Below are 18836 nucleotides of genomic sequence, written 5' to 3'. Positions count from 1 at the left end.
TTTCCCGAGGGTGGAAGAGGAGCGGGTGGAGGGACTAGGGGCGCCGATCGAGTCGGAGGAGGTTGTCAAAGGGATAGGGAGCATGCAGTCGGGGAAGGCGCCGGGGCCGGACGGGTTTCCGGCGGAATTCTATAAAAGTATTTGGACCTGTTGGGCCCCCTGTTGGTCCGGACCTTTAACGAGGCAAGGGAGGGGGGGGGGGGGGGGGGGGGGGGAGGGGGGGCTTTGCCACCAACTATGTCGCGGGCGCTGATTTCCTTGATCCTGAAGCGGGACAAGGACCCTCTGCAGTGTGGATCATATAGGCCGATTTCGTTGCTGAACGGCGACGCTAAGCTGCTGGCAAAGATCCTGGCCACTAGAATAGAGGATTGTGTGCCGGGGGTCATACATGAGGACCAGACGGGGTTTGTGAAGGGAAGGCAGCTGAACACAAATGTGCGAAGCTCCTCAATGTCATTATGATGCCGGCGGTGGAAGGGGAGGCGGAGATAGTGGTGGCGTTGGATGCGGATAAGGCCTTCGATAGGGTGGAGTGGGAGTACTTGTGGGAGGTGTTGGAGAGGTTCGGGTTTGGGGTGGGGTTTATTCGGTGGGTGAGGCTGCTCTACGAGGCCCCGATGGCAAGTGTAGCCACGAATAGGAGGAGGTCGGAGTACTTTCGGCTGCATCGGGGGACGAGACAGGGGTGCCCCCTGTCCCCCTTGTTCTTCGCGTTGGCAATTGAGCCCCTGGCCATGGCATTGAGGGAGTCAGGGAACTGGAGGGGCATGGTGCGGGGGGGGGAGGAGCATCGAGTGTTACTGTACGCGGACGACCTGCTGCTGTATGTGGCGGACCCGGTGGGGGGGATGCCGGAGGTGATGAGGATCCTTGGGGAATTCGGGGGTTTCTCGGGGTATAAGATGAACCTGGGCAAGAGCGAGGTGTTTGTGGTGCACCCAGGGGATCAAGAGGAGGGGATTGGTAGGCTCCCATTGAAGCAGGCAGGGAAGAGCTTCAGGTACCTAGGGGTCCAGGTGGCTGGGAGTTGGGGGGCGCTGCACAAGCTCAACCTCACAAGGTTTGTGGAGCAGATGGAGGAGGAGTTTAAGAGGTGGGATATGTTACCGCTGTCACTGGCGGGGAGGGTGCAGTCCGTTAAGATGACGGTGCTCCCGAGGTTTTTGTTCCTGTTCCAGTGCCTTCCCATCTTTATCCCAAAGGCCTTTTTCAGGAGGGTCAACAGCAGTATTTTGGGATTTGTGTGGGCGCATGGGACTCCAAGGGTTCGAAGAGTGTTCCTGGAACGAGGCAGGGATGGGGGGGGCTGGCGTTGCCCAACCTCTGTGGGTACTACTGGGCAGCCAACGCAGCGATGGTGCGTAAGTGGGTAATGGACGAGGAAGGGGCAGCATGGAACAGGATAGAGGCGACGTCATGTGTGGGCACGAGCCTGGAGGCGCTGGTAACGGCGCCGTTGCCGCTCCCTCCAACGAGGTATACCACGAGCCCGGTGGTGGCGGCTACCCTCAAAATGTGGGGGCAATGGAGACGGCACAGAGGATAAATAGGGGGCCCGATGGAGTCCCCGATACGGGGGAACCATCGGTTCATCCCAGGGAGCATTGATGGCGGATTCCGGGGCTGGCACAGGGCAGGGGTTAGGAGGTTGAGGGACCTGTTTGTGGAGGGGAGGTTCGCGAGCTTAGGGGAGTTAGAGGGGAAGTTTGGGCTCCCCCGGGGAGCATGTTTAGGTACATCCAGGTGAGGGCGTTTGCCAGGCAGCAGGTGGAGGGGTTCCCCTTGCTGCCCCCACGGGGGGTGCGAGATAGGGTGCTCTCGGGGGTGTGGGTCGGAGGAGGGAGGATCTCGGACATATACCGGGTGATGCAGGAGGTAGACGAGGCCTCGGTGGAGGAACTGAAGGGTAAATGGGAAGAGGAGCTGGGTGAGGAGGTTGAGGAGTGGACGTGGGCGGATGCCCTGGAGAGAGTGAATTCCTCCTCTTCCTGTGCGAGGCTTAGCCTCATACAGTTCAAGGTGCTGCATAGGGCCCACATGACGGGGACAAGGATGAGTAGGTTCTTCGGGGGCGAGGACAGGTGTGCTAGGTGCTCGGGGAGCCCAGCGAACCACGCCCATATGTTTTGGGCGTGCCCAGCGTTGGGGGAGTTTTGGAAGGGGGTAGCAAAGACGGTGTCGAGGGTAGTGGGACCCAGGGTCGAGCCAGGCTGGGGACTCGCAATTTTTGGGGTGGCAGTGGAGCCGGGAGTGCAGGAGGCGATAGAGGCCGGTGTTCTGGCCTTTGCGTCCCTAGTAGCCCGGAGGAGGATCTTGCTCCAATGGAAGGATGCGAGGCCCCAAGCGTGGAGGCCTGGATCTCGGATATGGCGGGGTTCATTAAATTGGAGAGGGTGAAATTTGCCCTGAGGGGATCAGTACAAGGGTTTTTCAGGCGGTGGCAGCCTTTTCTGGACTTCCTGGTGGAACGGTAGGGAAATAGGCCGGCAGCAGCAGCAACCCCCGGGGGGGGGGGGGGGGGGGGGGGGGGGGGGGGTGAGGGGGGGTAAGGATTGGGGGGGAGGGAGAACTGTGCACATGGGTTTGTGGAGGGTGCTATCTCTCTCTTGTTTGTTTTTTTTTCTTTGTTGTTGGTTTTTCTTTTTGCTTGAAGTTGCTATTGAAGCTGGGGGGGTATTGTTCATGGGGTGTTACCGCGGTTGTATGTTAATAGAGCTAAGATGTTTATATTTTGTATTTTATTTTGTAAAGATTTCAATAAAAATTATTTTTTAAAAAAAGAAAGATTTCTGAAGCAGAGGGTATGCCAAAGTCGAATGAAACAAAAATCACCAAAAGGAGTGATAACTACTGTCAACAACTGTGATTCTTGATCCAGGAGACCTGCATAAAGTTCTCAGCATCCAGCTTTGTAAAGGAACACTTTTTAAAAATAAATTTCGAGTACCCAATTAATTTTTTCCAATTATGGGGCATATAAGCGTGTCCAATTCACCTACCCTGCACATCTTTGTGTTGCGGGGGCAAAACCCACACAAACACGGGGAGAATGTGCAAACTCCATACGGACAGTGACCCAGAGTCAGGATCAAACCTGGGACCTCGGTGCCGTGAGACTGCAGTGCTAACCACTGTGCCACCATGCTGCCCTGGAAGGGAACACTTTTAAACGTCTTCACCACACTCATCATCAGAGGATATCAGATGTATTTCTCTTTAAACAGCTTCATTTAGCTGCATCAAGTCAACTCAAAGCCTGATTTCACTATTAGATTTAGGCAATGTCAATAGCCCTGAGCACCATTTTGTGGGCTCCGTAAAGGAGAGATCACTCCTTGACACAGCATCTTGTTAATTTGTGCTTTGACCTTTTCAATCGGTACTCGACTAGGTGTAAATAAGCAAATCTGTTTGTCATCCGGGAATAGAATAATGTGATATTCACTTTTGAACTTTCTCAGTCCCTGGAACAACCTAGGAAATCAATTCCTAAATACAGATCTGTTGCCTTCTTGCATTAGCTAATTGATTCTTTGTAGAAGAGCATTTCCTGAACACGCTGTTCTGCTGGGCAGAGAAAGTTGCTGATTCCGTACGATATAAAGAGTTTAATTTATTTATTTGTCTTTTTATTTAAGGGTTATAATGATCTAGCCCTTCACTTTGAGGTCTGTGTTTTCTTGCCCCTGTAGCTTTATTTTTGTTGGCTAGGTCTCAACATTATGAACCAGTCCAATTTGACCGATAGGATTGTGACCCCAGCCGTTGTGTCTTGTTTAAATTCCGTTCTGTAATAATCTTTGTCTTCCAGCTCTACGAACCAGAACTGCTTAATGGGATCTTTTTTATTTCCCCCGGCAAATCGTCACCCTGAAAGTATCATAGTTCCAAATTGCTGCACTTTAAAATGATGAGAAACCCGTTCCCACTCTCTTTCCTTCAATTGAGCATTAGATTTGCAGAATTGTTTAAATGTCTGGCCTCGCCACAGAGAAAGCATTCGGCTCCCTCTGGTGGGCAATCTCTGTATCTGCTTTTTGGCACCTCATGCAGAAGATTTTACAATAGATGGACAAGCTCTTCCTGCCCCATCAGCGGTTTCAAGGAGCTTTTTCATGGGGATTTTGGTGGGTGGGCACAGGCCTATAGGCCCACATACTAGACCTACCCCTTCTGAGCCTTGCTCTCTCCCTGAAGCACACTCTGATTCTGCTGTCTCAGCTACACCTGCTTGCAAACTGTTCGACCTTCCCTAATGTTAAATCCTCTTTGGTTTGCAAAAGGTCCATTAGCATGTTATTGAGCATGCTGACTGTGATGTAGTCATGAATTAACTCATGTTTTAAAGCTCTGTAGCTGCAACTGTTGGTCAGTCAATATAAGTGATTCATAAATTCATTAATGGATTCATCTGGCTTTTAGTTCTTTTGGTCAAATTTCAGCTGTGCATTGACCAGATTCTTTTATGGCTGAAGTAATTTTTAAACCCTAATAACCTCCTTGTAGGATGTTGAGGTCTCTTCGACTCCTTTTGTCACCAGTGCAACATCAGCTATGGCCCCAACCATGTAGGGGAGCATACTGACCTGGTGATTTTCTGCCTTTTATTGTAAGCCTGAAACCGTTCAGTATCTTTCAAACTGTCCCCTCCAGAACTCCCATCGTTCTCCTTGTGGCAGACCCTCGATATGTTGGAAGGGCTGTGGAAGGGGTAGTGGCTGTTCAATGGTTGCCATCATTGTTCGTGGCTCACTGTCCCATTGTCAATGTATGTTTCAGTATAGTTCTTCTTCATTGCAAAGTCAAACTGTTCCAAGGTCTTCACTGATGCATTGCCAATCTGTGGTCTTAACATGTTGCCCCTAACTCTGCTAATATTTTTCAATGAGGTTTTGCTTACTCTATGGCTGACCATAGTTTTTCTTGAAACTTTTAATATTTGCTCTATTTACAAAGGTTTAATGGTAAGCACCTGGTTCTGTGGACATACTATGGACACAGACAATTCTGTGCCTTGCTCTTGACCAACTCGGGGCAGCACAGTAGCATGGTTAGCATAAATGCTTTACAGCTTCAGGGTCCCAGGTTCGATTCCCGGCTGGGTCACTGTCTGTGCGGAGTCTGCACGTCTTCCCCGTGTGTGCGTGGGTTTCCTCCGGGTGCTCCGGTTTCCTCCCACAGTTCAAAGATGTGCGGGTTAGGTGGATTGGCCATGCTAAATTGCCCGTAGTGTCCTAAAAAGTAAGGTTAAGGGGGGGGGGGGGTTGTTGGGTTACGGGTATAGGGTGGATACGTGGGTTTGGGTAGGGTGATCATTGCTCGGCACAACATCGAGGGCCGAAGGGCCTGTTCTGTGCTGTACTGTTCTAAAAAAAAACTGACTCTGATGTTATGCTTACATCATCGTTAACATCATTGTCTCATTAACATAACTATTAACCCTTTACTCTAAAGTACCTACACCATATGCAGTGATTCAAAAAGGTCAATGAAATGAAATGAAAATTGCTTATTGTCACAAGTAGGCTTCAAATGAAGTTACTGTGAAAAGCCCCTAGTCGCCACATTCCGGCGCCTGTTCGGGGAGGCTGGTACAGGAATTGAACGGTGCTGCTGGCCTGCCTTGGTCTGCTTTCAAATCCAGCGATTTAGCCCTGTGCTAAATCAGCCCACGAGGGGAACTAGTGATAGGCAACAAATGCTGACCTTGCCAGCAATGCTCACATCCCATGAAATATTATAAATAAATAATTGGCTTCAGTAGGATACAGCAAGTCACCTGTATTTAAAAACAAATCAGTTCAAGGTTCATTCTGAAAATGAAATGAAATGAAAAATCACTTATTGTTACGAGTAGGCTTCAAATGAAGTTACTGTGAAAAGCCCCTAGTCGCTACATTCCGGTGCCTGTTACGGGAATCGAACCGTGCTGCTGGCCTGCTTGGTCTGCTTTCAAAGCCAGCGATTTAGCCTTGTGCTAAACAGCCCCTTTTTTATTCAAAAAACACTTAAGCAATTGACTTATTTCCAATAAGATCTAGCACTTGGATTCACACATTTTCTTTCATTTCTCAAACAAGCCTCAACATTAATATGAATCAGAGTGAAAATGAGAATCTACAGCATGAATAAAAATGATTTCAACCCTGATTATATCAGATATGAATAAAGCGAGATATATTTTCCACTATATATATATGCTTCATACAATTTTCAAAAATAATCTGTGTATGGATGTCGCCTTTTAGTAAAATAACTTTCCTCTAATGTACTCTACATAGTCAAAGATATGTCCATAGTCACCTGTATTCAAAATTTGCCTTTGTAAAATATCTTTAATCCAGGACACTACTTCTTCACATCTTCTCTTTGAAACTGGAGCAATTAAATCCCGGGTTTGAAATGTTAGAAAGGTCAAAAGTTTGTTTACTGCTATGCTTACCTTTTCCCTTTTCAGCAAACAAGTTTTATCTACTCTAAGGAAAGTAAATTTGCACATGAAGTTCCTTTCAATTTTATGATAGAGGGAGGATGATTAACAAAATAAGTTTCCCCAAGGAGTTTATTTTACCCATTCATCAAACACAGTGGTTAACCTGTTTGATGTGGTAGAGTAAAAAAGTACAAAGCCCTTTTGAACATTATCAGATTGTCTTGATTTGGTGAGTAATGATTCAACACCACAGCTAATCTCACTTGTGATTAATTCAGTTTACTATCAGGTGCCTTTGTTTTGGCCAATGTGAAGTTCTTTTAACTGATATGTGAGATGAAGGCTGACAATTGAAGAGTTTGGGTTAAGTGGTCTAAACTGAGTGATAACGATGCCACACTGTTATTGTGGAGGTTGTGCATATAAGCAATAGGAAAGAATGATATCCATACTGAAATAACATGAGTCATCCTTCCCTCTTGTGTAGCTATAATTTTCAGAAGATGAACCATATAATGGTGCCCGAGGATAAAATGGCAGAGTGGTTTATTGTATAACCTTGCCTGTCCTGGTCAGGTAATTGAACCTTTTGTGGCACTTGTCCACAGTCCTGTGCACTACAAAGTTGGCATCACCTCTGTCCACCTGATCATTTTTGGCAGGTTTCCTGCTATGGATACGTGGCACTCCATTTCACCCAGCAGCATTTGTTACACAGTTGGCAGTCTGCAGCCTCTGTGATGGTGTTGATATGCAGTCAGGGCTCACCCCGAAGTCAAATAAATAGAACAGTTGTCAGGGAGCGGGGTGGAGTTGGTGATTAGGGAACAGAGTTTGCAACGGTGACCAAAGCCAATTTATTTTAGTCTTCTGATATTTAATTGGAAGGAACTTTCTGCTCACCAAGTTCTGGATGTCAAATTTAGTGTCAGTGGAGGTATCGAAAGGGGTGATTAAGTTCTAAAAGGAGGAGTTATCGGCAATACACATGGAAACTGACCCTATGTTTCAGATGATGTCGCAGAAATGAGAAATAGGAGGACAACTATAGATCCATGGAGGAAACCAGAGATAATGGTGCCAGAGTGTGAAATCATTTCAAATGATTTGATAGGTAAGAATAAAACTAGGCAGGTCCATGCAGTCCCATGCAGGATCGCAGAAAAGAGGTTTTCAAGGAGGACAAAATGGTCAATGGTCAATTGTGACAAAGACAGCAAACAGGTCAAGAGGAGTGAGGAGAAATAGTTTACCTTTGTCACAGTCGTATAGGATGTTTTTTTATGACTTTAATTAGGGCCATTTCAGTGCTGAAACTTGATTTCAGGGGCTCAAACACAGAGTCACAAGAAAGAAGGACATGGATTTGGAAGGTGTCAACACAGTCAAGGACTTTGGAGAGGAATGGGAAGTTAGAAATGGGACTATAATTATCAAAGATGGAGGGACCAAGGGTTATATTTTTGAAGAGAGAGTGATAATGGCAGTAGATTTGAAGGAGCTGTGGACAAGTTAAAAGGAGAGCTAGGAAAGGAAGTTGAGTGGTCAGAAGCTTAGTGAGAATCAGTTCAAGGTTGAAGGATTGGGGCTTCATGGAACAGATGTGGTCCCATGGTCATGAGTTCAGAAAGGGCACATGAGGAGATAGATTTGAAAGAAAGCAGAGAATAATGCGAGTTTAAGGTTTTTAAACTTAAGAGGAACTTTGGTCCAGCACACTACCCTAAGGGGTTGGGTTAGCACACTGGGCTAAATAGCTGGCTTATAATGCAGAGCAAGGCAGCAGTGCGGGTTCAATTCCCATACCAGCCTCCCCGAACAGGCGCTGGAATGTGGCGAGTAGGGGCTTTTCACAGTAACTTCATTGAAGCCTACTTGTGACAATAAGTGATTATTATTATTAAGTGAAGCAGCAGAGGCAGCTGGTTGGATGATCTTAGACCTATTAACAAGGAAGTCCATAAGTTACTTGTCGGCAATGAGGGCAGAGGAGACAGGAGAGAGGATTTCAAAAGGACAATTTGTAATCACTTACCTGTGTTGTATCTGTAACATCTCAGATACTTTCGACCAATGTATTCATCAAATATTTTATCCAGCTGTCTTTATTGACAAGGTAAACAAAGGACTACTCAATTATAAAATCAAACTAACTTTATTTAACAACAACAATATTTAAACTTAAACTACTCCAATAACTTTTACTAAATATTCCCAAGATTCATCATACTACCCATAAAGATGACTTTGGTAGAGCCGGGTGTCCGATTCTCTGAGTCTCTCAGGTCCGTCATTGTAAAGGTGGGTTTTGCACGCTGCTTCCTTTTGTCTCTGGTCAGATGTTTCAATTACCTTTGCATGGAGTCTTTGCTACTGGCGTGTCTTGAGCATCTACTTCTATTCCCCTCCAACCCGCCTCCGGGATTGGGGCTCAAACATCCAGGTTCACCCATGGGTTCGAACTGAACTTCTCTGGTGTCCGGCCATTAAGGTCTCGGGTGGGGGTCCCAACACCCAATGGGTTTCTTGATGTCCGCTTGACAGGACATTGGGGCCTGCCCCCACTTGTCCTTCGATGGTGTTGGTTGCACATAACCTGTTGCCATATAAGGTAACGGCAGGAACTCTGGGCGCCCGAGAGTCTGGTTCGGTCTGGGCTATGCAAAACAATTTGGTGCATATCAATAGGATCGATGATCTCCTGATGAGTGATTGATGAGGCAGGTCCAGACATGTTCTGGCAGTTTGTCTGTGGGTTGCGTATTTGACTTTGGCTAAGTTTGAATTTCCATCAGCCCTTCTGAGGCTTGGACTTCCATTTAATTTAAAGTGTTCAATTCTTTAGTTTAAGATATTCGATTTAATTGGGTTCAAAATTAAGCCCTGTCAGGTTACCACAGTCACTCCTCTTGATCCAGTGAACCAGATCACACAATCCCAATGAGGCCACTGAACGGGCAAGTATCCAAATCTTGGGCTGACAGTACTATTCCCTAACCCCTATACACATAGCACCAAAATCATGAGTCAAGTAAAATATAAACATGAGCAATAATAATAAACAAACAAATAAATACATCAAATCAATAAAATAAATGAGACACGACAAAAAAAAGAGGTACTGTAGTATGTACATCAAAGCACCTTGTGATTCCTTTTGCAACATCAGATTGCATCCAGGTACCTCATTGATTCTTTCTTCCATCTGAAGAATTTCAGTGTGAGGATAGTTAGGTACACGGCGATAAATAAATGTCTATAATGGTCAGGTATGACAGGAGACGGACCTATGGGTGAACCTGGATGTTTGAGCCCCAATCCCAGAGGTTCTACCACCATGTAGTGCCTCTAATTTCACTAATATTCCCTCTAATTCCCCCCGTTTGTTGCACTACTTTGGCAAAGATCTTGTGTGTAGTGGCCACTGGGTCTGAATTTGTTGTAGATTTTCGTGCAGAAGTGCTATCCCAAATTTTTCAAGGTACTTCCCCATTCTTATTGGGGTGTACCCATAGGATACCATCCTCACATTCGCCCGCATCTGGTGGGCTGAACCACATAACCGTAACAGCCTCCCCGAACAGGCGCCGGAATGTGGCGACTAGGGGCTTTTCACAGTAACTTCATTTGAAGCCTACTCGTGACAATAAGCGATTTTCATTTCATTTCATATATCCTGAGTATCGTAAGATGATCTTCTGGTCTTTTTTCGGTAGTGCATCTGCAGTCTGAGGCTCCTGTGACCAATGTGGAGCGAGGAGTCCCAATTAGTATAGGAATATGTAATTCATTTTGTAGAAAAGGTCAAGGTAGCATCTGTTATTATTCAACAATACCTGATTTCCCTTTTCCCTTTCTCTCCCCATCAGAATGTCTTGGGATCTTCCAAATATCTTATCACTTCCCCCCACCCACCCACCCACCCACATTTTTAAGGGGGGACTTTCTTGTTCTGGGGCAATGGCTAGAGCCAGCAATAGGATTTGTTGATAAATCCGTGTTTAAGGGGCTGCTTTTTCTGTGTCGGGATGACTCACATACCATGGGGCGTGCGAGGAGTGTAGAGTTTACAAAATTATGAGAAACCTATGTGGGGCACCGTGCTTTACAGCTAGAGGCTGTGTGTGAAGAAAATAAGGGGAAGAATCGCATGCTATATGGCATGCGTAGGTTGCAAGTTTCACAGCCAGAAGCTGCATATACAGGTCCTATGTTTGTGATTTCACAGCTGAAGGTGAAGATCTTTACTTCCCTTTGGTCCCAACGAAGTGTGAAGACAAATATGTATGCATTTTGATTTTCCTCAACCTTCACCATTGTGTGGAGATATTAAAGAGGAAGTCTTCCACAACAGAATAAGATTATAAAAAAAAGAAAGAAAATGGCGATGATGGATATCAATTATTAGGCGGATGCAGAGCTCCACAGCTAAAAGCTGCCGGGGTGTGAATTGGGCACTGGTTTGCTGAAACATATTGGGCAAGAATAATAGAGGCCTGCTTCCATGAAATTGAGGAATAGAGAAGTGTGTTGGCTGGAAGTACCTTCCCAAAACATAGTGTGTTAGGGTTGGCACTTTAAACAGTGGAACTGGACACGTTCTCTAAGTTAGAGTTCACCAACGTCAATCCAGTAGAGCTTGCAGGTTCAGACTCCGCTGTATGCTGCTATTTATGGAAGGGGTATGACACAGCATAACTGGTCAAAACCAACTAGTGCGGGGCGTTGGGAAACCCTTTAAACAAACTGATGCATGGAAAAGGTGCTATTTACACTTTAAAGAGATGTCCTGATACCTCCTCTGAGGTGGGAATCCACGTGGGCAGCCTCGGGCTACCGGGTATCCGCTGTTCTACTGGCCCCTGTTTTGAGCGCTGTACTAAGCGGTTTTGAGCGTCCAGGTGCCCCAGAGGGAATGGGGTTTGTTAGTGCCCCGTTTCTTTCATCGGAGTATCCTCAGCGGGATTTCATACCTGGGGTGCTCGGGGCTGGGGGCGGAAAAGGGAGACTGGAGCCCGCATCCGGTGGAATGTGGTGAGGGACAAGGCGGACATGGGGTTCGTCAATCCATTCTAAAGTGAGGTGGTAATGATGAAAGTTTTGTTGGGAACCAAATGTTTTCATTTGATTCACATGGTACCATCCGGGATCCTGAGTCCACCAATGCGTTGTGCACGGAGGGGCTCACTTTACCTACCACTGGATAGGATCAAGCATATTTAGGGGACAAGAAGGTACCGGGTTTGAAAACTCAGAACATTATCTTTTTTCCCGCTTCATACTTGATGGGGTTTACTTTACCATCGAAGTAGGCCTTGCTTTGCTGCTTGCGTTTCCCTATCTTAACTGCTACAGCACGTTGAGCAGTCTGGACATTCTCCATTAATGTTTTCATGGCACTCTCATGCGTGAAGGCCGCAAGTTCTGGTTCTGACAAATCTAACATGAGGAGAGGCTCGATTCCTTGCACAGGTCGCCCAGTCATTAGGATGTGGAGAGTGAATCCAGTGAAATTGGATACAGAGTTCCATATTGCAATCAAAACAATGGGAAGGACTTTGTTCCAGGAGTGGTTGTTCTGCTGAACGGTTTTGCGAATGATCTTTAAGGGAACAGTTCATCCTTTCCACAATCCTACGAGATTAAGGGTGCAGGCAATGTGGAACTTTTGCTTTGTCCTGAACAACCCCATTACCCGTTGCATTACCTGGGCAGTGAGGTGAGTGCCCCTGTTGATGCTGCCCCATCTAATGAAGATTTGCTGCACTCGGATGACTGTGTTAGTACAGGTTGGAAAGGCTTCCACCCATTTAGTAAAAGTGTCCATCATGACCAGGATACATTTATAACCTTCCATGCCAGGCTCTAAGGGACCAATCTGCTGATTAGTCCATCGGGTGATTGTGTCTCAATTCCCCCTTATAAGCATATTTGTTGGGATTGTTTTGTGTGCAAATGATACAATTATCGACATAATGTTGTACGTCCTGCTATAGATTTGGCCACCAGCACAATCGCTTAATGCACTCACCTGTGGTTACTGCTCGCTGATGGACCTGGATATCATGGTTTTGGTAAATAATTTGGTTGCGGTCCCTCGTCGGGACCATGTACAGACCATCTTTGAGGAGTAGTTTGCCCTGTATGGTTAGTGTATCCTGACATTTCTCATAGGAGGCAGGGTATGCCCCCTCCTGAATTTATCTCAAGTCCTGGTTGCTACAAAGGTGGGTCTCGCACGCTGCTTCCTTTCACCTCTGGTCAGACCTCAATTGCCTCTGCATGGAGTCTTCGGTGCTGCTGTGTCTTGGGTGCCTACCTTTATCCGTTCCCTCCCTAACATTCCAGAAACTTCTTTAGCCTCCTGCCAATGAGGTCTCAGGAGGGGGTCCGAACATCCAATGGGTTTCTTTTTTTATTTTTAATCTTTTTCATAAATTTAGAGTACCCAATTCTAATTTTTCCAATTAAGGGTCAGTTTAACATGGCCAATTCACCTGTGCAGCACATCTTTGGGTTGTGGGGGTGAGATCCACACAAACACGGGGAGAATGTGCAAACTCCACATGAATAGTGACCCAGGGGCAGCATCGAACCTGGGACCTCAGCGCTGTCAGGCAGCAGTGCTAACCACTGTGCCACCGTGCCGCCCTTCAATGGGTTTCTGAGTATCCACTTGACAGGACATCATTTAACACAGTCCAAAGATGTGCAGGTTAGGTATATTGGCCATGATAAATTGCCCTTAGTGTCCAAAATTGCCCTTAGTGTTGGGTGGGGTTACTGGGTTATTGGGATAGGGTGGAGGTGTTGAACTTGGGTAGGGTGCTCTTTCCAAGAGCCGGTGCAGACTCGATGGGCCGAATGGCCTCCTTCTGCACTGTAAATTTTATGATCTATGACACCAGGGCCCATTGCCAGGTGTCCATCTCCGGTGGTGTTGCTTGTACATACCTTTTCCCATATAAGGTAACAGCAGGAACTCTGGTGTCAAGAGTCTGGCTCAGTCTGGGCTACCCAAAACAAATCGGTGCATATCAATAGGGTTGATGATGTCCTGATGTGTGATTGATGGGCAGGTCCAGACATGTTCCGGCAGTTTGCCTGTGGATTGTGTATTTGGCTTTGGGATGGCACGGTGGTTAGCACTGCTGCCTCACAGTGCCAGGAACCCAGGTTAAATTCCAGCTTGGGTGACTGTCTGTGTGGAGTTTGCACTTTCTCCCCGTGCCTGCATGGGTTTCCACTGGGTGCTCCGATTTCCTCCCACAGTCGAAAGATGTGCAGGTTAGGTGGATTGGCCATGATAAATTGTCCCTTAGTATCCAAAGGTTAGGTGTGGTTACTGGGTTACGGTGATAGGGTGGGGCGTGGACCTGGATAGAGTACTCTTTCAGAGGGGAGGGTCAGTGCAGATAGGGATTATCTGCATTATCCTACATCTTCGCTGTAGGGATTAAATGATTCTAAATCTCAATTCACATCAGCCTGCCTGAGGTTTGGACTGCAGTTTAATTTAAAGTGTTTAATTCTCTAATTTAATACACCCAATTTAATCGGGCTCAAAACTAGGCCCTGTCAGTTTACCACACCTGTGATTGGTATGATGAGAGTGGTGAGGATATGTGAAATTACATGCTCAACGGCATGGCCATGAATTTGAGCTGGGGAGTTTATATTGAAGGTAAGAATGAGGGAGGATAAGAGGGCAGTAAATTCAGAGCTTGATGAATTTGTATGGAAATTGAAATCACCAGGCTGAGAAGTCACTGGTACAGAGACTGAGAGCAGTGAAGATGCCTTGGTGAGGAAATGTTATTGTACTTTCTTTTTTTTAAAATTATTCTTTCATGAGGTGTGGGCATTGCTGGCTAGGCCAGAATTTGTTGCCCATCCCTAATTGTCCTTGAGAAGGTGACGGTGAGCTGCCTTCTTGAACCTCTGTAGTCCATGTGATGTAAATACATCAACAGTGCTGTGAAGGGAGTTTCAGCATTTTGACCCAGTGACAGTGTAGGGACGGCAATACAATTCCAAGTCAGGATGTTGTGTGGCCTGGAAGGTAATTTGCAAGTGGTGGTGTTCTCCTGTGTCTGCTGCGTTTGTCTTTTGAGGTGGTAGAGGTTGTGCATTTGGAAGGTCTTGTAGATGGTACACACTGCTGTCACTGTGAATCAGTTGTGGAGGGAGTTGATGGTAGGTGTAAAGTCTCAAGCAAGTGATGTCTGTAGCAAAAAATCAGTTTTTATTCAGGTCACAATAACTCCGCCTATTCCCTGAAGAGTCTCCCACCCCCAGCCCTCACCCAGGCCCTCACCTGGGCCGGGGTATTTGTCTCTCAGCAGTCCTTTGAACAGAGGATTAGCCCCACCCCCTCATCTGGGTAGATCATATTCAGATGAGGCCATAGGGACTCTGATGCTACAGATCCCTGGGCCTCCTGTAGGGTTATAACAGTAGTGGGTGGGCTGTCAGTCAAGCAAGCTGCTTTGTCCTGGATGTTGTCGAGCGTCTTGAGTGTTGATGGAGATACATTCATCCAGGAGAGTGGACAGTCGTCCATCACACTCCTGACTTGTGTCTTGTAGATGGTGGACAGGCTTTGAGGATTCAAGAGGTGAGTTAGTCGCGCATAATTCCCAGCCTCTAGCTTGCTCTTGTAGCCACAGAATTTATGTGGCTGAGTAGATGAGACAGAATAAGGATTTGAAATGAGAAATGTGGGAGGGAAATCAAGGTGAGATTTTCAAAGGAGGCGACAAATCTGCTATGACCCACTTGGGTGCCAAGTACTACGCTCTATCACCCCTGGTAATTGGGGGTGGTCTCAATATAAAAACCCTGACCTGGGTGCAGGTCAGGGAGGGTGGCCCTTTGGTGAGAGGAGTTGTAGCTTTGTGATTTTGTGGGTACCGTAATAAACCTTTGTTCATTCCTATCGTACCATGTCTCTTCCATTGGATTCTACAAAACCAAGGTGAGATTTGTTGATGAAAGCCACACCATCACCACAACAGTCCAGACAGGGAGGCTTTCGGGAGAAGCTGTCATCATCCGTCAACAAGTTGTCTCCCAAGGCCATAATGCTATGCGATCATCCAAAAGAAGTTTGTGGGTAGCAACGGTTTTGTTCACAAGTGAGTGGACATTCTGGAGAGACATGCTGAAAGTGGAAAGCTGATCCACTGACAGTGTCCACAGGGTGAGCATGGAAGGATTGAGTTGAACATGGTGATTAACCCCCAGCAGGCACATTGGCCAGGAATGTTTGCGAAAAAGTGGGATAGACAGTTGGCTCAGTCTTTGTAAGGAGTTAGCATCAAGTGCTATAATGGGCCTTTAAACAGATGCCATGAGAGGCACAGGTTGAGCTGTACCATTGCCTGAGGGGGTATAAAGCTAGAGAGTAGGTAGTTCAATGAGTGTTGAAAAAATGGGGTTGCATTTTGGGAAAGCAGAATACCAGAGAGGGGGGAAATGCATGATGACAGACGAGAGAGTTTGAGGAGGGGTATCGAAAAACAATAAGGGGGAAAAGATATGGATGTTTGGGGCTCAGGTCTGAAAGGGCAACCAAAAGACCACAGGAAATGGACATGGGGAAACAGTCATAGTTTGCAATAATTTGTAGGATACTTAAAACCCGTTCATAATTGGGATAAAAACAGACACGAAAATCTCAACAAACTAGCTTTCAGTCAACTCATGAGGTAAAGCATTTTTCCTTACCTGTTGCCCCCTACAGGTTGCTGTGAGAAATTTCAGCCAAAACTGTTAAACGTTTTAAAGTTGCACCCTTTCAGCTAAGAAACATTAGGAAGAAATTAAAAGGAACTATTATGTACCAATAAATCTAAATATTGTAATATTCAGTGCTGATTAATTGCCAGAACCAATGGAAATTCTGCTATCTCCTAACAATATAATTTGATTTTTAAAAGCTTTAGCTTTTTCCATTAATAATTTTGAAATATTTTCTGAATTTCCTGTGGATGTTTTACAGTTTATCTATTTTCAATGGATTTGATGAGTCCTGTGAAATACCAACGTACCTATTATATGCTTAGGTTATGCAAAGAATATCATATTATTAAGTAGGAATTTTGTTTTTCAAGGTTAATTATGAGTGGAGAATAAACTAATCAATAATATTTTCCAACCCACACATATTACAAGAGTTGTGTAAATTGACATAATTATAGAAATGACAATTGAATATAAAATAGTTGGGAATTAACTGGAGCCCATAATTGTTTCAAAGTGTACTCCTAAAAGTCTCTTATGTTTAAACAGATGCTACAATGTTGCCTCCCAAACATTTCAACTACTATTTTTGGAAATGTAGCAATACAAAAATCAAACTGCAACTTTGTAGCTCTTTGAAGGACTGAAGCGATATAAATCATGAGAGAATGGTCCACAGTTTTTCTATATTTGTCTGCTTTCTGAAAAATATTATTGTGCATAATGCTGTGTAATTATATGGAGTTCGTTATGATTCTGTGACCTTCCTGTAGTATGAAAGATTATTTCTTACCTCGCGGTCAGATGTAACCCCACTTCTCTGAAACTATTGCCCAAGACAACTACAGTGCCTAGAAATAAAGGACGCAGCATTCAGCTTTATAATGTCCATACTTTCACTGTTGTGGCTGTTGGTTTAGTCCCATAATGGTATCTGTGCTCCTTCCATTCCTTTCCAGCATGACCTGACAAAGACTATGCTGGTGAGGGCATTAGCATTGTGAGTGTGTACTGCAAAGATGCAGAGTAGGTGAATTATATGTTAGTCAGTCTAATGCTAATTTGGCACTGCCTCTGCCATTTTGGAACTTGTCACTTTAGTTAAGAAGCTCTCTCAAACATGGACAGCTGACTATGTGTATTCAACAGTAGTCATAACCGGGAATAAGATAGTTAGGGCCATTGACACTGTTCTCTGTGACCAGGATCAAGGGTTCCAAAGGTTGTGTTGCCTACAGGGTGCTTGTTTGTTTTTTAATAATCTTTGTTGTCAGAAGTAGGCTTACATTAACACTGCAACGAAGTAACTGTGAAAAGCCCTTTGGGATATTTTATCTGGGTTGCAGAGGAACTTGGAGTGGGACGGTAAAGATCCAGTTGTCATGGTCCCATGTAGGTACCAATGACATAGGTAGAACAAGGACAGAGGTTCTGCTGAAGACATACGAGCAGCTGGGGGCTAAATTAAAAAGCAGAACCAAAAAGGTAATAATCTCTGGATTACTACCTGAGCCACAAGCTAATTGGCACAGGGTCAATAGGTTAAAGAGATAAATGCGTGGCTCAGAGGTTGATGTGGGAGAAATTGGTTTAAATTCATGGGACATTGGCACTGGTACTTCGGAAGGAGGGAGATGTTCTGATGGGACAGTCTTCACCTGAATCATGCTGAGATCAGAGTCCCAGTGAATTACGTAACTGGGACTGTAGATATGGTTTTAAACTAAATAGTGGGGTCCGATTGGATGGCAAATTAAAAAATCAAAGTAAAAGGAGAAGGTGGAGTGCAGGTTAATGATGAGGACTTTAAACTAGTGGAATGGACTGAGAGCTCAACTGAGGTTAGTAAAGTTTCCAGAACAAGTAATAGAACAGGGTACAGGATATCAGGGTAAAATGCATAATTGCTGGGATCAGTGAAGCAATCTTTAAGTATAGAATAAGTATCCATCTGATTTTGAATCTTCTAAAAATGAATTAGCGTGAAACAAACTGATACATATTGGAAATACAATTTGATTTTTAAAAGCTTTAGATTTTTCCATTAATAATTTTTAAATATTTTCTGAATTTCCTGTGGATGCTTTACAGTTTATCTATTTTCAATGGATTTGATGAATCCTGTGAAATACCAACATACCTATTATATGCTTAGGTTATGCAAGGAATATCATATTATTAAGTAGGAATTTTGTTTTTGAAGTTTAATTATGAGTGGAGAATAAACTAATCAATAATATTTTCCAACCCACACATATTACAAGAGTTGTGTAAATTGACATAATTATAGAAATGACAATTGAATATAAAATAGTTGGGAATTAACTGGAGCCCATAATTGTTTCAAAGTGTACTCCTAAAAGTCTCTTATGTTTAAACAGATGCTACAATGTTGCCTCCCAAACATTTCAACTACTATTTTTGGAAATGTAGCAATACAAAAATCAAACTGCAACTTTGTAGCTTTTTGAAGGACTGAAGCAATATAAATCATGAGAGAATGGTCCACAGTTTTTCTACATTTGTCTGCTTTCTGAAAAATATTATTGTGCATAATGCTGTGTAATTATATGGAGTTCGTTATGATTCTGTGACCTTCCTGTAGTATGAAAGATTATTTCTTACCTCGCGGTCAGATGTAATCCCAGTTCTCTGA

General features: G+C 44.9%; 1 protein-coding gene and 1 long non-coding RNA gene across 2 annotated transcripts in view; one reads left to right on the top strand and one right to left on the bottom strand.

Annotated features, from left to right (window-relative positions):
* Nucleotides 1-18836, top strand: part of LOC119966296 (insulin-like growth factor-binding protein 4) — a 162897-nt gene that overhangs the window by 79514 nt on the left and 64547 nt on the right. The gene's annotated exons all lie outside the window — the stretch shown is intronic.
* Nucleotides 8743-17095, bottom strand: LOC119966298. Its single transcript, XR_005460720.1, has 3 exons — nucleotides 16974-17095; nucleotides 16166-16239; nucleotides 8743-10173 (listed from the first exon to the last, which is right to left on the bottom strand). It is a non-coding gene; the product is annotated as an uncharacterized LOC119966298 (long non-coding RNA).

The sequence above is a fragment of the Scyliorhinus canicula genome, chromosome 5 (genome assembly GCF_902713615.1).
Source record: "Scyliorhinus canicula chromosome 5, sScyCan1.1, whole genome shotgun sequence".
In the NCBI taxonomy this organism is placed as follows: domain Eukaryota; kingdom Metazoa; phylum Chordata; class Chondrichthyes; order Carcharhiniformes; family Scyliorhinidae; genus Scyliorhinus; species Scyliorhinus canicula.
This window is presented reverse-complemented; position numbering and strand designations above follow the sequence as displayed.